This window comes from Rhincodon typus, chromosome 14 (assembly GCF_021869965.1).
Source record: "Rhincodon typus isolate 14 chromosome 14, sRhiTyp1.1, whole genome shotgun sequence".
NCBI classification, from domain to species: Eukaryota; Metazoa; Chordata; class Chondrichthyes; order Orectolobiformes; family Rhincodontidae; genus Rhincodon; species Rhincodon typus.
Genome location: NC_063345.1, coordinates 19,321,851 through 19,345,069, shown reverse-complemented (window position 1 = coordinate 19,345,069; position 23,219 = coordinate 19,321,851).

Genomic DNA, 23,219 nt, shown 5'->3' with positions numbered 1-23,219 from the left:
GTGAGGGGGCAGTGGGCGGTGAGAGCGGTGCCTGAGGAGATGGCAGTGGGCAGTGTAGAGAGCAGGGCCGCTGAGGAGGTGGCAGTGGGCAGTGTAGAGAGCAGGGCCGGTGAGGAGGTAGCAGTGGGCAGTGTAGCGAGCAGGGCCAGTGAGTGGGCAGTGGGCAGTGTAGAGAGCAGGGCCGGTGAGGAGGTAGCAGTGGGCGGTGAGAGCGGGGCCGGTGAGGAGGTAGCAGTGGGCAGTGAGAGCGGGGCCGGTGAGGAGGTGGCAGTGGGCAGTGTAGAGAGCAGGGCCAGTGAGTGGACAGTGGGCAGTGTAGAGAGCAGGGCCGGTGAGGAGGTAGCAGTGGGCGGTGAGAGCGGGGCCGGTGAGGCAGTGACAGTGGTAAGAATGGAACGTTCGCATGGCAGTGGTGGTAGCGATGGCCTGTTGGGTGTCCTAGCGATTGGAGCGGTACCTGCACTGCTGTGGAGATGGGACATGGGACTCTGAAGTCTGAGCATTTTCTTTTCTTGCTTACCTTTTGGTATGTTAAATCTTTCAATTCTGGTTTTTGTAACTAAGTGGGCACCTGTGAATAGCGACTTTTGTGTACTTTTTGCTGTACTTGTGTATTCCTATACTATATTCCAATGTGACTTTTTGCTGTACTTGTGTATTCCTATACTATATTCCCAATGTGGCAAAATATAAATAAATCCAATAAAGCTAAATAATTTGCTTCATCCTATTTTATGCACCTTGCCTCATCATTATTACAGATTTCGTCATTTTCCACTGTAACGGTTCCAACAGCTTACTTTCAGATCTTGAGTCGTGTTTACAAGTCTGAGTATTCATTTTGCTCCATTAATTGGGGTCTTCTTGATTTTCAACTCATAACCAAATGACTGGACTTCTGTAAGATGCTGAAAGATGTGCTGTGAATTACCTAATTCTGTAATTTCAAGTGCTGCCAACTGTCCTAAAATTGGTATAATTTATCTCATGGACATTCAATTAAGCATAACTTTAGCAATGTTATTCATTGTCTACTTGAAACAGCTGTGAACTTCATTTTAATGGTCCAAAGTACAGATATATCAGGCTGATCTTTTATATATCCTTGCACCTGCAAACTCAGGAATGATTGAGCTGGGAGTCAGTTATGTTACTTGTGTCCATTAGAGAAAGATAAAAGCATAATCAAATGGGGATTTCTCTAAAGATTCCACGGAAACTGGCCTAATGACCTCAGCTGAGTAGATAAATCTAGAACTGAGCTTTAGCCTGAAAAATGCCAGATTTTTGATGGCATTAGCTGGTCAGAGAAAGTTGTATGCTACAATTTAGTTCAACATGAGAAGAAAATAAAATGATTTATGGTTTAGGCTTCCATTGAAGATCGTGTGAGAATGTTGGGTGATGCCAAGGTGGCACTTTTCTGCCATGCTGTTTCCATGCTCTTTCACTGTCTTTACGGTTTTACAAGGGGCAGAGAGGTTCACCACCTTGTTAACACCAAAACACCAATGACTCTGACAGTTCCATTTTGGGAAGGCCTGTCATTAGGTGTTAAAGTGCCCACTTCATTCCTATAACAGGTCTTATTTTTAACATAGCATTTGGGGCCTTCTTGTGGTGCAGTGGTAGTGTCACTGCCCCTGGACCAAGAGGCCTGGGTTCAAGTTCCATCTGCTCCAGAGGTTTGCAATAATATCCCTGGACAGGTTGATTAGAAAAATAGATTAATAAAAAAAACATGGCATTTGTGGGGCTCTTGTGGCTCAGGGGTAATATAGCATACATCTACATCTGAGCCAGGATCCCCCAGTTAAAGTCCCACCTACCTCTGAGGTGTGTAATAACATCTCTGAACAAATTCATTAGAACATGTCCAACATAGCATTTGGACTTCTAGGATGAAATAACCCCTCATTTGGCGTTTTAGGACCGAAATGGCGGGAGTCTGCAATGTGCACTCTTCGATCATTTCTGTGGGATGTGGGGCTGGTGAGGCCTGCAGAAATGTGATGTCTACTGTCTAGTGAGTGAACATTAACAGACTTTATTCAGCATAACTATATAAAGCTTGGTAAGAGAGGACATGCTGAAGCAGCCTTAAAGACTCCAGCTTCAGTTCCATGTGATCTGATGTCACAATAATAAAGCTTCTTTCGGTACTCCATTTAACCATGAACATTTAAAAATGAACACTAAACTCTTTCCTCCCATTTCGACCACAGCACTGTTCCCCCTTCCACCCCAACCCCATGTCAGAATTCTCTCTGATTTTTCATATTTTTTATTTTTACTCTTTCATAAATTTTTGTTTGGAGCTGTGAACTAGGAATTGTGAACTGAGGATGACTTGTGAACTTTGAAACAGCTTGTGGTAAAAGGAAAAGAACAGATTGAACAAGCTTTTGTTTATTTGTGAGGTCAAACCTGGAGGCTAATTGCAGGCTGATTCTTGATTAAAAGGTTTCCTACAGACACAGTGACTCTGGGAAGATCATTGTGTTTAAACGGATATCAGAAGTGGGTATTAATGAGGCCAATACCTAGGAATTGGTTCTGGCAAGTCTGGAAGAAACCCTATCTTCAAGCAGATGGCAGATATTGTATGGTAACTCAGGCCTCGGGAAAGGCATTCAGTCTATCAGGGTGGAAACAGAGTTGGAATTGTGTTTGAACTCTATTTTCTGGAGATGAACTTGGCTGCTGACAATACCTGATCTTTCACACAGCTTCTGAAAACCCTGAAGTAGAAATCCGAGTTAGATTTCCTGAGTGAACTGAGAGGTGACCCTGATTGGTAGTTCCAGAAAAGCCACCGAGTCCACATCTATGCTTGTGAAACAATGCATTGTGTAAGCCATTTAAGTAATCTGATCAGTTTTATTATTATATTTTATTTATCTCTTAACTGTGTTTGTTTGTCTGTTTTTCTGTGAATGGGGGCTGAAAACAAATGTTTTGGGTTTAAAGGATAGCGATTAAACATATTCCCCTGTTGTTTAATTTTTTATTTGCTGAAGTGTTTAATAAATGGCTAAATCTTTTCTTAAAAACCAGTGTTTGGAATTAATTATTCATAAACTCTGTGACTGGTAAGTCAGAAGTCTGGTTTGGAACCTATGGAGTAACTACTGGAGTCTTCAACGGTTTAATTTTACTGTGTTTGAATACAGCGATCGAAAGGCTGATTTGGTTCAGCAATCTGCCTCCTTGCCATAACATCCCTTTCCTTTTTCAATTCAGTTCAATTCAATACAGTACAGGAACAGGCCCTTTCGGCCCACCAAGCCTGTGCCGATTCCTAGTCCTTATTTAAATCTGCTACTTACTGTACAAGTGCAGTTTCTAACCCTCCGTCCATGTGTTCCATTTACCACAAGCCTCTGTGGCTTGAGGTAACAATCTATAATAACATTTTCAGCTCTCTTAAAAGATGGACAGGATGTATAGGGTAATGACCTGAGTCTCTGTGACTGTATCCTGATAGAGAAAACCGAGGTCAGAGGGCTGGTCACCCTCAGAGGGCATCTTTTCCTGCTACCATGAGTTGTATCTCCTTTGAAATAAATATAGGGCTTACATTTCCTATTTGCAGTTCCAGAGATAGCGTTTGCTATTGATTCACCGGATCAACTTCAGTTTCTCTCATGTCTGCTAATCAAGGAATATTTGAAGCTTTACATGCAGTTACACTGAATAAAGAAGCATAATGACTGTTTTTTTTTATCCACCATCCAATGTAGAAAAACGTAGTTGAGGATGTTCTGAGATGTTTGGTACACTTTCCTTCATTGCTCAGACCATTGAGTATAGGAGTTGGGATGTTATGTTGCGGTTGTACAGGACATTAGTGAGGCCACTTTTGGAGCACTGTGTACAGTTTCGGACGCCATGTTCTAGGACGGATATTATTAAATTGGAAAGGATGCAGAAAAGATTTACAAGAATGTTCCCGGGACTAGAGAGTTTGAGTTATAAGGAGAGACTGGATAGGCTGGGACATTTTTCACTGCAGCATAGGAGATTGAGAGATGACCTTACAGAGGTTTATAAAATCATGACAGATGAGTTGGACCAAAGGGTCTGTTTCTGTGCTGTATGACTCTATGTACCTTTTCTTTAACCATTCTGTAACATTGAAAGAAATCGCCACATCTGCTCTGTATTGAAACTAAAATTAGTTTTATTGTCATTTCCCATCTATCCTATGGGTCAATGCAAATACAAGAATTGGAAGTATGTGGTCAGCTTGCCACATCCCCCAAGCAGAGTTCATTCTGTTCCTTACCTGCTTGCCAACTGCTGAGATCCCCATGGATTGTTGTGGTCTGCATTGAATTTTCTGCACTGCCACAGTAGCTGTGACCTGGTTTCTTGCTCTTGGCATATAACCCTCTATGGAACTATCTGGAGTGAACACTAAAATGGGCTCCTTAATTGCATTGACTGCATCCTGTTCCTTTGTGTGCTTGATATTGATGAATTTTTTGAGTGTTTGTTTGTTCCTATCCTCTAAGTATCTCTGTTTAAATGTAACATTTTTCTCTCTAAAGCTGGTTGATTTTTTTTCTTGTTACCTGTTGCATACTATGTGCTCTGCTGTAAACCTTCTGTCACATTTCTCAGTTTTCATGTGGGCTTTCCCTCTCTGTGATTCCGTGTTTATTTGGACCTTGAAATCTAGCAATTGCTAATGCCTGTTGGCAATAAAAACATTTTCAGATATTTCCCCCACTTCTGGGGTTGGATGAGTGGGCTGGCTTCTTGTTTTATCCCTAACCCTGTCACTGGACTTCACCAAATGCTCCTATTGCCATTTTCCTCCAGCTTTATAGGTCCAATCACCATGTAGAAATGTGATGGCATATGGTGAGTGAAAATTAACAGGTTTTATTAAACAGAAGGGTATACATGGCATGGTAACAGAGGGCCTGCTGCTGTAGCTTTATGCGGCCAGGCTCCAGTTCCATGGGATCTGATGTCGCTGTACATAACACCTTTCACACAAGGTCAGTAACTATAATTATTAATAATGAGTATAATTAACACTTTTCTCTACAAGGCCCACCAGAGAAGGGCTGATTCTTTTTAATGGACCTTGGAAGAATAGAGCATTATTTCCTTGCAACTCCCACCCAATCACTCAACCTGCACCCCCATGTCAATGGCTGCTCAGCCTAATGTGGAAACATCAATTTAATATTTGTACTGCCATCCGTTGCTTTCCTGCAATTTGCAAAACCGGATTCAAATGAAACTAATTCCTCAAAAATTATCGGGTCCTCCTTGATGAGGGACTGGGTATCTAGTCAGTTTGCTCTGCCAGTCAATTGGCCAGAGTTCACATAAAAAGGAGACATTTTGCTGAGTTACTGGGGGATTGCTGGTGGAATGGAACACCAGCAAATAACAGCATTCTGAAATGAGAAAGAAGGGGAGAGTGCCTTTCCAAGAGAAATTAGTTTGATCTCGATCCAGTTCCCCAGTGGTCATAAGCCCACCAAAGTGCTGTGGTGATTGGCAGTAATTGGAAAAGAGAATTATAATAAATTACAAGGCCAACTCATTTTACAATATGACATAAATAGTGCTGCATCAAAGTATTTGTCTCTTCAAAACAGAATTTTGCAGAATCGTGACATCGCTGCAGAATAGTAATTATTTCCACCTATTATGAGAAGAGAATGTTTTCACTGATGTGGAAATTAATGGAGAGATCATATGTAATGTAACACTATTCAATGGTTGAGAGTAATGATGTGCATATTTAATGACACAGTGAAAGCCAAAATGAATTTAATGCATTTGGCCTTTGCTTACTGTATTATTCAATGGCAAAAGTTTGAAGGGATGATTAAGCAACACTGGAAGCTGTGGTATTACATTCTACTTCATGTAAGAGATAAGGTTAAGAAGGTTACAATTCCTCCATAGAGTATGCTTTCATGTTATCCATAGGAATTTGTTTTGAAAATACAATCCAGCTGTCTTTCCATTACCTACATCACTCTATTATATTCCTTTAGAGAAGCTGTTTTCCCTTCACCACTGGGCTGACCCCTGAGTATCAGGAAGTATTTCCTTGGGCAGCAAAGTTCTTTTGAACTGCGTTAATATTACAGTAATACACAATGGCAATTATATGACTGCCCCCTCAAAACTGTGGCAGTTTTTAAAATTGTCTCAAGTCAGAGTTGTTACAACCTCAGATACCTGAAACCAGGTACATAAAGACACTGCTGGTTATCGTTTAACCGTGGCTAACACAGAAAATTGCTGTACTTCACTGCCAAGCCTGGCATTGAGGAGTCCTAGTAAAATTGAAACGAAAGGCGATTGAGAATAAACTCGCCACTGGTTATGGTAATACCCAGCTTAAAGGAAGATGGTTGTGGTCGTTGGACATCAATGATCACATTTCATGCACATGACTACAGGAATTCCTGATCCTCCTAATAACACAATCCATGCCTGAAAAACCTAGACAGCATTTAGACATGGGAGGATATGGGGCAAGGAACATTTAGACCACACAAGTACCATGTAGTGACCATTTCCACCAAGAATCTAAGCATTTCCTTCCTAATCACACTATTGCTATATCCACACCCATCTGCCAGCAGCAATTTAAGACCAGCTCACCTCCACCATCTCAAGGGTTGGGCAACAAATTCTGGCCTTGAAAGCAATGCCAACATCCCCTGAAAGAAGACCATTACCATTGCTAAATCCTCCATGATCAATTTTAACATTAACCTGAGCTTTACAAAACTGGCAATATAAACGGTATCGGTACAAAGCAGATCAGAGGCTGGGAATTCTGTGACAAGTAATTCACCACCTGACTCCTTAAAGGTTGTCTACCATCTACAAGGCACAGGTCAGGAGTGTGATACAATTCCCGCTGCTTGCCTTGAGGAGTAACTGGAAAGCTGCAGATGGAATGCAGGTAATGAAGCAGTGCACAGAAACCTCAATAAAGGTGATGAGTGGTTGGTGAGAACACACACTATACATGATGTGCACTTAGGCACACAGCAACAAGTGGACTAATAAAACTATCTACTATGCTGATAATCGCATGACAAAGCAAAAGGGATGTCTTTATGACTCACAGTAATCAAGATGTATCATTAGTCTATAAGGGACTCAGACATCACAGCCTGGATTCTCACTCCGAGGTGGTTGCAGGGAGTCAGGAAATATTCTAGCTCACCACACCTGGCTGCCCTGGGAAAATATATACTTAATGGTGGGATCTTTGTTCTGGGGTTTTGGATGTGTCCTGAAATTCGGCCCAATGTGCCCAGACACAAATTGGAAGCTATTACAGGCACTCTTGAATACTGAGAGTAGGTGACTAAAAGGCCTACTCCAGTTCTCTGGGGCTTCAGAACTGCATTGTTAAATCTCAGTAAAAACCGAAGGAACTGCGGATGCTGTAAGTCAGGAACAAAAACAGAAGTTACTGGAAAAGCTCAGCAGGTCTGGCAGCATCTTTGGAGAAAAAAGTCAGAGTTAACGTTTCAGGTCTGGTTCTGAGGAAGGGTCACCGGACCCAAAACGTTAGTTCTGATTTTTTCTCCACAGATGCTGCCAGACCTGCTGAGCTTTTCCAGCAACTCCTGTTTTTTTTGTTAAATCTCGGGCCCTGTAGGCCTCACACTTCCTTACTCACCCAACACTCCCTGTATCCCATTTATGCCAACACATGCCTCCATTCATCACTCTTTGCCCTTACACTTTCCATGCTAACTTACCCACCATCAACCATAGCCAGGCTTCAGGACCTATACTGAGATGAAATTAGATAATGTTCTAAGTATCAATGACAGACGACTACATAAAAAGTCAGAAAAACCCATTTAATACATGTAACTCTCATCAAATACTTAATTCCTTATAAAACAAGAAAGACACAACAAAGAGATCTAATCCTTTAATAACCCCTTTGAGTTGTCAATCAAACTGTGAACTTACAACTCCCTGCTGTGCTAATGACAGGTTGTTGAGCAATCCGTTATGTTAGAATCATAGAATCCCTACAGTGTGGAAGCAGGCCATTCAGCTTACATCATGTCTACACCGACCCTCTGAAGAGCATCCCACCCAGACCTATTTGCTGTCCTATCCCTGTATTTCTCATAGCTAATCCACCTAACCTAATGAAGCTTTACCCGCACATCTTTAGACTGTGGGAGGAAATCGGAGCACCATGCAGCCACGGGGAGAACGTGCAAACTCCACATAACAGTCGCCCGAGGGTGGAATTGAATCCAGTCCCTGGTGCTGTGAGGCAGCAGTGCAAACCACTAAGTCACCATGCTGACCTAATAGCATTAAGGTTTATGCCAACAAACATCTGCTGAATCAGCAAGTAGAGATTTCTTTCAATTCCCAGACATAGACAGACATTTTACAAAATTTAAAAGAATTGTAAATGACATCTTGACAGTTTCATAGAACATACTCCCATTTACTGGTATTTGCATCCACTCTAAAAAAATATAAGTCATACATTATGGGATAAGGTCGTTATTGCAGCAAAATGGTGACTACTCAAACTCAGTAATGATTTCAAATCATTGGGGCAGCACAGTGGTTAGCACTGCTGCCTCACAGTGCCAGGACCCTGGCTTAATTCCACCCCTGGGTGACTGTGAGCACCTTCTCCCCGTATCTGTGTGGGCTTCCTCTGGGCGCTTTGGTTTCCTCCCACAGTCCAAAATGTGCAGGCTAGGTGGATTGGCCATGCTAAATGCAGGGTTATGGCGATAGGGAGGATCAGTGCAGTCTCAATGGGCTGAATGGCCTCTATTTGCACTGCATGTTCCATCACTCTATGATTCTATGAAGTGGCACATCCTGCTCTCTTTCCCACACTGGTGTAAAATAGGATGTGTCAGAAATTAGGGTGGACCCAGCACCATTTTAGAGTGTCATGTGAAAATATAGACCAAGAAGGGATAAACCCAATGTGGAAAACCTGAGAAACCATAACTCCTAAATAACACGTTTTTCTATGCTACATCCCTGCTTTAAGTTGTTCCCCTGAAAATCATTTTGTTTTAATGTCATTTATTCATTGTGGCCATTTTATTTTGAATGCCATTTTCACACTACCATCATTTGCTTGCACGTTGGCATTGGAATTGTATATCGAAATCAGAATATTGCGTCAGAATCACACATCATCTCCACAGACCAACATCCAGTACAGCCTAAAAACAAGAATTGTTGGAGAAATTCGGCAGTTCTGGCAGCATCTATGGAGAGAAGGAAGAGTTGATGTTTTGGGTTTGGTGACCCATCTTCAGGACATATACAATTTATTTCCCCTTTCATTATGAACATGCAAAAGGCTGCTGCATCATACAACAATCAGGCAGCTGATTGGTTGCCAGTAGGCTTCCTGTTGGAATTAGGATCTCGGAGAAGGAAGTTCCAGCCACAAAGAGCTGTTAGCCAATCAGAGGCTGACAGCTCCAGAATGCTCCCCCCAGACTCTCTGGACAAAGAATCACCTCCAGGAAAGATAAATTATGTTTGGGGTGTCCAGCAGGTGGGGGCTATGGAGGAGGTAAGGGAAATATTGTGTGATGATTCCTCATTGCAGCTAGCAGTGACCATCCGACTGATCATCTGGCAGGGATACATAGGGCCTGGTTGGTCCATTGTCGAAGATAGAAAACCACACGGTTGTGAAATGAGAGCTTTCGCTCATCCTAAACAAGATATAGTTTATTGCATGATAGCAACTAGGAAGTATTAAGTTAGCACGATAGACATTGTTACTAAGACTATGAAGGAGACCTCAATGTTAGGGTCCGACTCCATCAAGATCTATTCCTCCGCCCCGGTCTGTATAACATCATCATATTGGGTGATGATTAATGCATTCCTCAACACTAACACTTTCAGATACTCACACCCTTACCACAACAATCAGAGGCGTCAAAAGCAATGGGGTGGCTTTCAGCGCCCAGTTCTTTGCTCTAGATCCAGTCCCCTAATTGTGCATAGATCATTGCAGATCACAGAACATCCAGATCACCGACCTCCACCCCCACCACATCTCACCAACAGACTCCCTGCCCTCATCGGTCATGCAATCAGCTAGGCCAACTCTTTCCCCTTCTACCTGGAGCTGAAATAATTACAGCTCAGGTGGGATGAGGTCCTTAAGAGGTCACTAATTGACCACTTAAGGGCCTCAATTCACAGCGGGGCAGGAAGGTGGAACTTGGACGTTCCAACTGAATACTGACTTCAGGAAAAGGTGAGAAAGTGGCAAGGATTGGTCTGCCATCATCCCACCTAAACAAGTTCACATCCAGCCTCCAGATCCCTCCCTTTAGGCCCAGAAGTATCTGTCACAGTTTCACCCTTTCCTTACCTCTCAGGCAATAGCTTCCCTTTACAGACTACACACCTCAAAAAACTGAGTACAGAGTGCATGATGCATATTGTGGCCAGTTGCAAACTTATTTCAGAAAAAGAACTGGAACCAGTTTTAGACACCTGATTTACATAGCAATGGACCAATTTCTGCTTCAGGCATTTACCCTATGTAAGGGCTGTGTCTTTTCAGTTTGCATTTTTTGTTAGAAAAGCTATAGACTGAAATAAGAAAGTGCTGTTTTTTTTAGAAACTGTGCTCAAAGTGTGGCTGTATGTTTTGAAAGTAAGACACCCAAAGCAAGCATCATGTAAACAACTATTTGAAAAAATAGTATTGGAAGTATGAGTTGCAGACAATTTGGAACTGAGGTAGGCATAAGGATTGTACAGATGCAGCTTTTGCTGATAACAAGAAGTCGGTTAGTCTAAGGACTAGTGCCCAATTATCAACAACAGCGACTTATTTGCCTGTCAAAAACTGTGTAATGTCTCTCATGTAAATGAACAACTTAGGACTTTGAATAAGTTACAGACAAAGAGAAGTGTTCAGTTCTTCCCCAGATGAGGAGCAGTTTCTGTGTTCTTTACAGTCAAAGCTCTCTGTAAATCTGAAAAAAATGTGAGTTTCTCTTTCCTACAACAGTTGTTATAAGCTGTGATTTTTAACTGATAAGTCTGTGACATTTTATAAGGAAACTGGCTACATTGTGTCTCTTACTAACCAGTAGAAGTATCCAGAGAAAGATGAGTGAAACAACGTGCTGGACAGCAGTAGAATCAAAAAGATCATCACAATAACAGAGCCTAGGAACAAAGACAATTGAATTGCTTTTTCCAGTTTTCTCTCTACCATAACATTTTTTGCCCTATTTGTTTGTCTGTCTGTATGTAGGAAGAGTTTCTAAGGGGATTGGAGTTTTAATTAGTAGTGTTGTATGCTAAAGTTCATAACTGTTTACATGTAGCTAAAGTCTAATTACTTGTCATAAAAAGTAAAAGTTTATCTTCATAAAATCTTTAGATTTTGTGATGACTCTGCTAACAGTGGATCTTGATTTCCAGTGCACTACCTCAGTAATGGCTCCAGAGTGCTGTCATGAAATGGTAACTGCAACATTAGCATATACCAGTTGTATTGCATGCTTAAGCAACATTAGATGCCTAAAAATGCAACTCTGCAACTTAACTTATAGATCTCTGCGTTTAACACTTGGGAGTTAACCTTGAATCCATGAACTTCTGCCCAGTTATTGGGGTGAATTTTGTAGTCAGCAGTGAAACAACTGCACTCCTCCCTAATCTAATTTAAAGAACTCTGCACACAAAGATTTAGAACAAAGAACAAAGAAAATTACAGCACAGAAACAGGCCCTTCGGCCCTCCAAGCCTGCGCCGATCCAGATCCTCTATCTAAACCTGTCGCCTATTTTCCAAGGATCTGTATCCCTCTACTCCCTGCCCGTTCATGTATCTGTCTAGATACATCTTAAATGACGCTATCATGCCCGCCTCTACCACCTCCACTGGCAACGCGTTCCAGGCACCCATCACCCTCTGCGTAAAGAACTTTCCACGCATATCTCCCTTAAACTTTTCCCGTCTCACCTTGAAATCGTGACCCCTAGTAATTGAGTCCCCCACTCTGGGAAAAAGCTTCTTGCTATCCACCCTGTCTATACCTCTCATGATTTTGTAGACCTCAATCAGGTCCCCCCTCAACCTCTGTCTTTCTAATGTAAATAATTCTAATCTACTCAACCTCTCTCTCTTCATTTAATGATCTCTATGGCATGGGTGTCCGTTTACCCAATAGGAGTTTGTTTCTAATGCCAAATCAAGAGAGTCTCCAGGCGTTCAGTAACAGAGAATTAATTCATTAAGGTAAGCAGCCAGTTGTATTGAAGTATTCTCACAGATAGCAAACTAAGAAGTAAAGCCCACTGAAACTCTTTACTGTGTAATTTTACAAATTGTGAAACAATTGTTGGAACATATACATGACTTTCAGGTAGAAACTAAAATATAAAAATAAACCTTTCTTTTAAATGTGAAATTTCTTATCATAAAGGAGAATTTTTCTATTCTACAAATGGAAAATGATTTTACCAGAGCTAGCTGGGGTAGCTAGAAATAATTACAAACTTAGTACACTATTAAAAATCCAGTAATACCTCATTCAACAAGTGGAAATTGAAGTTCTTGTCAAGTCAATAATTTCAAAATCATTGCAATCTCGGGCTATCTCAACTCACTATTTGGATAAGCATCAAATTCCTGATAACAACATCAGAACTTCTGCTTTTAATTGCATATACAAACAAAAGTAATAATTCCTGCTTCATGTTAAATGGTAAATTGGGGGTGAGTGCTGTGAGAATCTTTCTACAATTCCAGAATTAGAGCAAAGGCAGATGTTTGCATACTTTTTTCTTGTGCATACAAATAGACGCACAACTGTTGTATGGAAGCATTTTATTTTGTAAGTGGAGTTTTCACACAAAGAGATATATGCAAACTGCACAGTTACCACAGAAACAAAATAGAACTTGAAAATTGTACCATGATAAGATATTGTGTTCACAAGAGTTGTGCATAAAGGCATTTCAGACTACTTATTATGACAATTTTACACAGGATAATTGGAATGGAGTAAATACAGCATGCAGAAAAAATTCATCCAACTGGGCAAGATGACTAATGGGACTTAATTTCCGAAGATACATGACTGTCTATAGCAAGCAGCTGCTATTATAATACCTTGGCTTGAAAATTCCAAATTGTGTGTTTCAGTAGTGGGACAACCTTCAATTATTTTGTGGCTACTTAATGCTGTTCAAATAGATATGACAATCTAGAGTTTTGGAATTGTATTCAAAGTTCTCAACTAAATCTGCGAATGACACTGGTTCCAATTACTGCCATACTTTTTCTTTTTTTCCACAATGCCAAACTCTTCAAATCTGATAACTGCTTCCATGATTTTCTTTTAGAGTGTGGTCTTTGCTTTGCTTCGGTCAATGACGGTTATCTGCTTTTTCCCTTCATAAAACAGACAAATTTCTGCCCTTTTACAATTTCTGTTTTAAGAAGTGCCAATGACAAGTGATATCTGAATTAATAATTGCTCCCAGAACTCTAGCTCATCAGATATTTAAAGGGCAAACTATCAAAGGAGAAACTTCCAAACTGAAAAGGATACTAATCAACTTCATTAATTTCAACATGAATATTAAGGCAAAATTCATGAAGAACTTGCACTATTAGTTGGAATTGCTCATCTGATTTTCCTTCTTGGTGATTCCTAGAATATAAATATCAGCCAAATATAGCCAAAGGCAGGGAATTGATGAAGTCTGTCAATGCCTCTTTTCCCTGTACATTTATTATGCACTCATTCTGAGTCCTGAGCTCATCCAGTTCATCACACAAACCAGCCTTCCATCCATTGACTATATCTACATTTCCCTTTGCAACCACCATAATCAAAGACCCGACCCTCCCCGGTTTTACTCTCTTCCACCCTCTTTCATCAGGCAGAAAATATAAAAGTTTGTGTGGACATATGAATAAATTCAAGAACAGCTTCTTCCCTGCTGTTATCAGACTTTTGAAATGGGCAACTCAAATGTTAACTCTGATCTCTCTCTCTCTCTCTCTGCACCTTCTATGCAGCTGTAACACTATATTCTGCACCATGTTCTGCCACCCTGATGCACTTTGTATGGTATGATCTGCCTGTATAGCATGCAAAACAATGCTTTTCACTGTATCGTGGTACATGTGACAACAATAAATCAATCAACCATTTCCTTGCTGGATCCCAGTATTTGAGTGAGAATGATCTTCAGTTTCATTTTCCAACTGCTTTGAGATCCACAGTACGCCATCTAGTTTGACATAATCATGGGGAACAATTAGCTCAGCTGGTTCAATGGCTCATGTGCAGTTCAGAATAACACTCTCTGTTTAGATATAATTCCTGTTCTGATTGAGATAGACTTGAGGCAGCCTGTTCTACCTACCCCTGAGGATGGTTGGCAATAGTATGCCAACTGACAAAAACTACCAAAAAAATTCTCCCAACATGTGGCAACTGCGAACAATGGACCAAAGACTTGCCTTCAGGTAGTGTGCACAAACTATGCACATCCATCTGTTTTAGCAGAAGCCTGCAACTTTCTTATACAGCTTGTATTATGAAGTTCCTTTTTTCAATATAGCTTTAACTTGAAATGAAGTAGCCTTTCGGATTTTTAAATTTTGTGTATGAATGTGATGGCAGAAGGAGGTGATATTTGCAAAGAGTGGAATCCTCATGTGTTTAATTGTTGAAAAATGTTTATTATTTCCATAGTATTCAAGTCAAGGTGCAACATCATCTAACTAACACATATTCACTTAATTTTCAAACCTAGTCCCTGCTATGGTAGATTTGTTCTCAAATTTATGTTTTTTTTAATTATTTCCTTACCTACCAGGAAGCCGTGTGGCCAATCTTTTTCTTGAACGGAAAAGACAATGGAGGAAGTTTCACCTTGGACATATGACAGCATCGTTATATTTTGCCTGATATCCAGTTTCATTAACTGCATCACTCAACCATTTTATTATCTGCCTAATTTGTGGCACCAATCTAAGATGAACGTCTAACCCAATTCAGTTGAGCACTTCCTATTAAGTGTTATAGAATAGTATCATGGAATGGTTATGGCACAGAAGGGCAATTTTGATGGTTGGGTCCATGCCAGTCCTCTATAAGAACAACTCAGCTAGTCTCACACCATCAGTTTTTTGCACATTGTTGGATGTGTACCTTGCCTTGCAGACAATTCTCCATTAGGGGCTCCATGTGCTGTGTGTGTACAATGTTGCAACCTTGCCTGGCCATCAATCTATTGGAGATCTTCCAGCTGCAAACCATGGAAATAGTTGGTTTTGCAGTAATTTTGGCTTCATAACTTGTATTGTACTTTACAGTTTTAAATAATTACCCACTAAATAAAATTATTACACCATTATCATTGACAAGGCACATATGGCCTTCTGAGTTATTTTCCTTCAGATGCTTCCCCAATTGCATTTTGAAAGCCATAATTGAACCTGCCTCCAATATAATCTCAGTTAGTATATTCTAGACCCAAGTACTCACACAAAGAATGCCTCATATTGTATTAATTCTTTTGATGACCACTTTAAAACAGTGTCCTGTGGTTCTTGACCCTTCTGCTAATAGGAAAGTTTCTCTCACTATCGACTTGATCGAAACCGCACGTGATCTTGAACATATCTCTCAAATCTCCTCTCAACTGTCTCTTCCCTAAAAAAAACTCCAGCTTTGACAATCTATCAGTACAACAGAAGTCACTCAACACAAAAAAATTCATAAATCTTTCCTGTTTATCTATTTGCTCTACTTATTTGATAGATAAATATGTTTATATTTAGTGTTGTTTCTGCAAAAAATTTAAAACAAATTAATTTATGAGATATTACGTAGAAGAGCCATGTTTTATCTTGAAGATTTTATTGCCCTTCAGACAATATCACTGGCAGAACTTTCTCAGTCCCTGAACAGTTTGCGCAATGGCAAGTCAGTTGGAAAAATATGGAAAGACAGAAAAATAATTAAAATCTAGCTATTTTTCAGGCAATGTATAGAAACTAGACAGTGAAAATTCCTGACATGAAAGTCTGAACAAGTACAAGGTGGCTCCAGCTCACCACTTACTCATCTGGCCCTCCAGCTTGGGCAGAATTCTCCATCTTTGTCTTTCCTTGTCTTGCTATTTTGAGCCTTGTTATATCATTGAGAACTTATGGCCTCACGGTACTTCTGTATTATCTTCCCACTTAGTGCAGACACAAAGTGCGGGCAGCTTGTCACAGTTGCCAGCAGTGGTTAGTCAAGGAAATGGCCATATTGCTGGACGCCATCGTGCAATGTCAATGTCATACCTGCAGCATGTTCCAACACATTGCATGTGTTTCCACCCAAGTAGCCATGTCTCAAAGTTTAAGGGAAGTAGACTTCAGTTAAGGCAAGGGGGTGTTGACAGCTGTTGGAGGGTCTCACCACAATCTGTTAAGGACATTGTCCGATCACAGTCCATGGGCTTGGATACAGTCAGTGGCTGCATGGGATGTTCATCCCATGTTGGGGCCGGTCAAGGACAGTAGTGGGAAGTTGTGCGTGGAGTCCGAAGAGATAGGAGAGGTGCTAAATGAATATTTTTCGTCAGTATTCACACAGGAAAAAGACAATGTAGTCGAGGAGAATACTGAGATACAGTCTATTAGACTAGACGGGATTGAGGTTCATAAGGAGGAGGTGTTAGTGATTCTGGAAGGTGTGAAAATAGATAAGTCCCCTGGGCCGGATGGGATTTATCCTAGGATTCTCTGGGAAGCTAGAGAGGAGATTGCAGAGCCTTTGGCTTTGATCTTTATGTCATCATTGTCTTCAGGAATAGTGCCAGAAGACTGGAGACTAGCAAATGTTGTCCCCTTGTTCAAGAAGGGGAGTAGAGACAACCCTGGTAATTATAGACCAGTGAGCCTTACTTCGGTTGTGGGTAAAGTGTTGGAAAGGAGTATAAGAGATAGGATTTATAATCATCTAGAAAGGAATAATTTGATTAGGGATAGTCAACACGGTTTTGTGAAGGGTAGGTCGTGCCTCACAAACCTTATTGAGTTCTTCGAGAAGGTGACCAAACAGGTGGATGAGGGTAAAGCGGTTGATGTGGTGTATTTGGATTTCAGTAAAGCGTTTGATAAGGTTCCCTACGGTAGGCTATTGCAGAAAATACGGAGGCACGGGATTGAGGGTGATTTAGCGGTTTGGATCAGAAATTGGCAAGCTGTAAGAAGACAGAGGGTGGTGGTTGATGGGAAATGTTCATCCTGGAGTTCAGTTACTAGTGGTGTACCTCAAGGATCTGTTTTGGGGCCACTGCTGTTTGTCATTTTTATAAATGACCTGGATGAGGGCGTAGAAGGATGGGTTAGTAAATTTGCGGATGACACCAAAGTCGGTGGAGTTGTGGATAGTGCGGAAGGATGTTGCAGGTTACAGAGGGACATAGATAAGCTGCAGAGCTGGGCTGAGAGGTGGTAAATGGAGTTTAATGCGGAAAAGTGTGAGGTGATTCACTTTGGAAGGAGTAACAGGAATACAGAGTACTGGGCTAATGGTAAGATTCTTGGTAGTGTGGATGAGCAGAAAGATCTCGGTGTCCATGTGCATAGATCACTGAAAGTTGCCACCCAGGTTGATAGCGTTGTTAAGAAGGCGTACAGTATGTTAGGTTTTATTGGTAGAGGGATTGAGTTTCGGAGCCATGAGGTCATGTTGCAGCTGTACAAAACTCTGGTGCGGCCGCACTTGGAGTATTGCATACAGTTCTGGTCACCGCATTATAGGAAGGATGTGGAAGCATTGGAAAGGGTGCAGAGGAGATTTACCAGGATGTTGCCTGGTATGGAGGGAAGGTCTTATGAGGAAAGGCTGAGGGTTTTGAGGCTGTTTTCGTTAGAGAGAAGAAGGTTAAGAGGTGACTTGATAGAGACATACAAGATCATCAGAGGATTAGATAGGGTGGACAGTGGGAGCCTTTTTCCTCGGATGGTGATGGCTAGCACGAGGGGACATAGCTTTAAATTGAGGGGTGATAGATATAGGACAGATGTCAGAGGTAGGTTCTTTACTCAGAGAGTAGTAAGGGTGTGGAATGCCCTGCCTGCAAAAATAGTAGACTCGCCCACTTTAAGGGCATTTAAATGGTCATTGGATAAGCATATGGATGATAATGGAATAGTTTAGGTTAGATGGGCTTCAGATTGGTTTCACAGGTCGGCGCAACATCGAGGGCCGAAGGGCCTGTATTGCGCTGTAATGTTCTATGTTCTATGTTCTATGTTCTATGTTCTATGTTCTATGTTCTATGTTCTATGTTCTATGTTCAGAGTCAAGTGTCCCATATCATTACAATCCAGAGACTGGGCCAAGGTCAGTCCTGCAGGTTCAGTGTAACCAGATGGGAATTAGCCGTAAGTCACTAGGGAGTTGCACAGAGATCAGTCAGTGGTCTGCCCTTCCAAGTTACTTTGGGTAGTAGCCCACAGTCAATCCTGGGGGCCTGTTCACTGAAAGGCAGGCCAGTTAGCAAGAGCCACTGCTGTGTGAAGGAGGGGGCAGCTCCATATATAATGGAGGGAACAATTGAGCATTGGAGCGCACAGGTTGCAGTGGGGAAGGTGGGGACAGTCACCACCACCTGGCATTCAATAGTGAATGGCATAACTAATTTGTTGGCTTGGGGTTCAGGAGATAAAGTGGGGAGAAAAAGAGTTAAATAAAAGAGGTGGATGGAAATATGTGCTAGTTGAGAATTGATGAGGTTGACAGAGAGTACAAGGAAGAAAAGAACAACTTTGGTGGAGTCACCTAAATTGACAGCCTGAGAATGCAACTCACTCAGTGAAGCGCTCCATGAATTACCTTAAATCCTCCTCCAAATCACAAATGTACAATGGAAGTGGACATGGCTGTCACCACACCAAGAGTGGGTGCAGTATATGCTTTTTTTTCCTGTCTGAGAAAGTGGACTCTACTGTGAACAAATTGAAGCCCCTCAAGGTGCAATTGTATCAGACATTTCCACAGTGCAGGTTGAAGACATCTGTAATCATAGAAGTCTACCTGCAAACTACATGCAGTGACTAGCTACGTACCTGGAATAATTATCTCGGCCAGAAGCAATCAACACCACGTCATTGGTCATTACAAATTGATCATAGTCCTTTCCTTGAATCAGAAAAAATCACAGGCACCCTTAAATGTTTTAAAACTTTCATCAACAGAAGAGGTTTGTTCGGTCAATTTACAAGTCACCTGCAATGATAGGTACCACGTCTCAGAAGTCTGTGCCATGTAACATGGTAGCTGCTATAATACCTATATCTTTGAGAACTCCCATGTTCCTACTTCATTTCTGTTTTATGAGCTGGATGCTTTACAAAGATGGTCACTGTGAGACAAGGACTGCCTTCTGAAACCATGGTTGATGAAGTCATTACACAATTCCCTAACTGAGGTGGAGCATGGGTAAAATGCAGACCATTCTCCCACCAGGGCTACCCAGGAGTAGATGCTAGGCCTCCTGAAGATGAGATCCTGATATGGTTGGATCAGTCTGGGAGGTAGGCCTGGCAGTACGGACAGGACGGAGTGCACTGCGTGATCCTTGCTTGCTTTCCTCTGCACAACTGGAGCAGGCAACGAATGGATGTGACAGACACTGAAGAGCTGAGAGAGTGGCTGAAGTTTTCTGAGAAAGAAGATGAGGACGTTGGCAGAAGGTACTTTGTCTTCAGCGTGATAGAGCAGCATCAGGTGTGACAAGCCAGACAGGACCTTACTGACACCCACTTCCACACATCTGAGTTGGATGAATTTATCATTCATTGTTATTTCAAATTGCAAACACCCCCTGTTGTTGTCAAAAACAGATACAACTTTTTTTGTTTCTTTGCTTTTCCTGTTTAATGAAAGTTTATGTTAACAACCATTTGAATGGTTTCTAACATGTGATGCTCCCACATTCAACAAAGACAAGGTATTATGCTGCACTGGGTATTCGGGAAAGAGTAGTACTCCCCTAGACAGGGATCTAAAATGATATAGCACCAAGGACAGGCAATCTCTATAGCTTTATTCTTGCTGCTACAGTTATTGACCATCTATCAGACCAGTGATAAGTAAAGTGGAAATACATTTATGAATGTGATCTTCTATTTCCACCAAAGTGTCACCTCTGCCACTATGAGCCCTTAGAAGGTTTTCTTTATTATCTCCCTTCCACTACATGTACAATGAAGAACTATTTCTGTCTGGTGCACAGCTGGACTTTCAATATGGCACTGATGGCACGAATTCTGAAAAGGTCCCAGGAGCAAGGAGTACATCTGCTGCCAATGAGAGCACAATAGTGTGAGTGTGGCATCGTGGATGCATGGCGCATGCATAAGGACTTGAGTAGCGGAGAATTGCATGCAGTAGCTCCGCTAAAGCTTATGGAGAGAAACCCTCCATGAAACTCTCTCAAAATTGACACTTGGTCGATTTTTGCTAAAATTAAGTCCAGTATCACTAATCACTTTGAATTTGAGCCACCCACCAATAAAGATACAAAACGTTTATATGTACAACCACCCTTTGAATGATCAATGCAGCATGGGTTGCAGGTCCTGACAGGTGAGATAACGGAACAGCTCACCTCTTCCAAGTGCAGTCCCAATATTCCTTTTCCACTGTCCTTTGGTCCTTATACTGCTCCGTAAATGCCCATCATGCCATGAGTGTGACGGGGAGTCCTGCCCTTCCACTGCACCCCAGTATTTGGTGACCAATTCATCAATCATGTTATTGATTCAAAGTGTCCATAAATTTCTCATTGGAGTCTTGTCATAGTCTCCAAGAACCATAGGTTCACACCCCAAGACCTGGAGGATGCTATTTCATGCTTGAGATATATCAAAAATTACAGAAGGTAAATACCAGCCTTAAACCATTTTATTGTCTTTCAGAAAAATTCAGAATACCTATCCTTATTGCAATGTACTTGAACAGTATACCGACAATATTTCAGGAGGTTCATACATACAGCCACCTTGGATGTCTTATGAGGAAAGGTTGGACAGTCTAGGCTTGTACCAGCTGGAGTTTAGAAGAGTAAGAGGTGACCTAATTAACACACAAATTTGGCAGCGGACTTGACAGAATAGATGAGAAAGGATGGGAGGCTATGGCCTCATGGTATTATTGCTGAACTATTAGTCCAGAAACTCAGCTAATGTTCTGGGGACCTGGGTTCAATTCCTGCCATGGCACATGGTGGAATTTGAATTCAATAAAGAATCTGGAATTAAGAGTCTAATGACGACCATGAAACCATTATCACTTATCAGGAAAACCCCATTTGGTTCCCTAACGTCCTATGTGGAAGAAAATCTGCCATCCTTATCTGGCATGGCCTACATATGACTCCAGACCCACACCAAAGTGGTTAACTGGGCAATTAAGAATGGGCAATAAAAATGATGGCCTAGCCAGAGATGCCCACATCCCATGAGTGAATTTAAAAAAAGTCTCGTCTTGTGGGAAAATCTAGAACCAGGGGTCTCTGTTTAAAAATAAGGGGCCATCTGTTTGAGCCAGAGTCAAGGAGAAACTTTCTTTTAGAGGACTGTGAGTCCTGGAGTTCTCTTCCTCTAAAGGCAGCAGAAGCAGAACCTCCGAATATTTTAAAGGCATAGGTAGATATAGATTCTTAGTCAGAAAGGGCTTGAAAGGTTATCAGTGGTAGGCAGGAATGTGGAGTAGAGACTACAATCAAATAACCCATGATCTTACAGAGCGGCAGAGCCCGTTCTAGGTGCTCATTGGCCTCATCTGATCCAAACTCCTATGTTCTTATGTATATCTGTGTTTGCACAATAATATTTTCCAGTTTCTGTTTGAATATCCTCAGTTGCATGTGTTTGTGCTGTAAAGGTACATGTGCAAACAGTTTGTGGGCTCCTCTGCATATTCTCAATGAGGCATTCTTTAACAAGCTGATTTAGGAGAGAAATGGTGTTGTTCAAATTTTCATTTAATTTGTTCACCGTCTGCCTTCCCTCTCTATGCAACACATTTTCTCTCTATCACTGTAGGTGGCCTTGTCCTGTCCTCTGGAGGCAGTCTGTTCTCCTCCAGTCTCCCCCTGTGACTGTCTGCCTTTTCATTATTTCCCTTGAAATTCCCCAATCCCGCTCTCACCCAGCTCACCACGCCCAGCCTTATAGCACCCCTTAATCAATTCACCTGCTCCTTCTCACTCCCCAGTGCACCTATTTACTCATTGTCTTCCCCACGATGCACTCCTCACTTTTTCTTAATTTCAAAAATATACTATATTCACAAATTATCTATAATTATAAGCAAATACAACAAGTACAAAGAGGTTCAGTACAGACTTTGCAGACAATTTGCCCTTAACACTGTAAGTGTTTAACAACAGTAGCCAAGACGCAAATGTACTGAAGCATTCGCATTCACCAGAGCTTTGAGGAAGAAGTCTACCACAAAAAATACATGCCTCATATAGTCCTTTTTATGCCTAACAAGATTACACCTATGAACGTAATTCCTGTGTTAATAAGTACTCATCACATCTTCATGAATGCAAAGTAGATTCTCAATAGACAATGTTGAACCACCTAAAGGTTTTTGAGAACTTAATACAAAAACTTTAATCCACTTTTGGAAAATAAAGTTTTACCTCCTGCCTAATTAACTTTACCCATCTGCTCTTCTAAAAGTACAATTTGGAAAAATGAGAGAGGATAATTATAGAAACATATCAAATTATGAGCGGAATAGATAAGATAGAAGCAGGGAGGTTGTTTCCGTTAGCAGGTGAAACTAGAACTAGGGGGCATTGCCTCAAAATAATGGGGAGCAGATTTAGAACTGAGTTGAGGGAGAACTTCTTCCCCCAAAGGGTTGTGAATCTGTGGAATTCCCTGCCCAGTGAAGCAGCTGAGGGTACGTCATTGAATGTTTTTAAGCCAAAGATTGATAGATTTTTGAAAAGTGAAGGAATTAAGGATTATGGTGAGCAGGCAGGTAACTGGGCCTGAGTCCACGAAAAGATCAACCATGATCATATTGAATGGAGGAGCAGGCTCGAGGGACCAGATGGTTTACTCCTGCTCCTATTTCTTTTGTTCTTATGTACATGCAGGTTCAAGAGCTATCACCCTTTGTTCTACTT